We start from the raw sequence: 746 nt of genomic DNA on the forward strand, positions 1-746 counted from the left end.
TTTGTGAGTTAGGTAAACTGAGGGGGAGTAGAAAGAGAGGTGGCAGCTTTCCCCCATGGAAAACAATTCCACCTTAAGCTCTTTTTTTGGAAATTACAGGAATGTTTCTCTTGTATTGCTCTTGTCACCTTGCCTCCAACATGGCCGCAAACAAGCTGAAGTGAAACTCACTGATGCGTTTGCTCCGGAGCAGTGGAGAAAGGAGTAAGACGAGGAGGAGGAGGAGGAGGAAGGTGCCTGGCGGGCTGGTGTTTCGTGTCATCCTTTGATAGCGGCTTTTGTTTGACCGGAGGAGGTTTGTGCAGAGGGATGCTAAACGCGAGGCTGACTGTGTGTCCAGTAATCTCGCCGACCTCTCTGCCCAGCCGCCGAGGAGGGAACAGAGTCTGAGGCCGAGTCTCTGCTGGTCACTTAGTGGGGCTGATATCGACAGTGATCCACGATTTACCCTCAAATCTCTCTTTGGTAGTCTTAGTCGTCTTAAATTAAACTAGAATCACCAGCGTCCAGCACAGAGTTGTTGTATTGTCCTGATGTACTCAAGCTGTCCTCAAAAAACATATAGAAGATATTTGGTGCTCAGATTGAATCTAAAATTACTTTTGATTCAATTTTCATGATATGTATCTATAGTGGGATGCTGTATTTGTGTCAGGAATTCAAATGCAACATTAAAATGTACTTTATGTTAACAGTTTTTTTATTCACGACTTTTTAGATCCTGTTTTACTGCACTACATGTAAAT

The 746-nt window shown here is 44.1% G+C and overlaps 1 long non-coding RNA gene across 1 annotated transcript in view; it reads right to left on the reverse strand.

Moving 5' to 3' along the window:
• Window positions 1-746, reverse strand: part of LOC118339995 — a 42,005-nt gene that overhangs the window by 11,669 nt on the left and 29,590 nt on the right. The gene's annotated exons all lie outside the window — the stretch shown is intronic.

The sequence above is a fragment of the Morone saxatilis genome, unplaced genomic scaffold (assembly GCF_004916995.1).
Source record: "Morone saxatilis isolate NCDOM2014 unplaced genomic scaffold, NCSU_SB_2.0 Contig6, whole genome shotgun sequence".
NCBI lineage: Eukaryota > Metazoa > Chordata > Actinopteri > Moronidae > Morone > Morone saxatilis.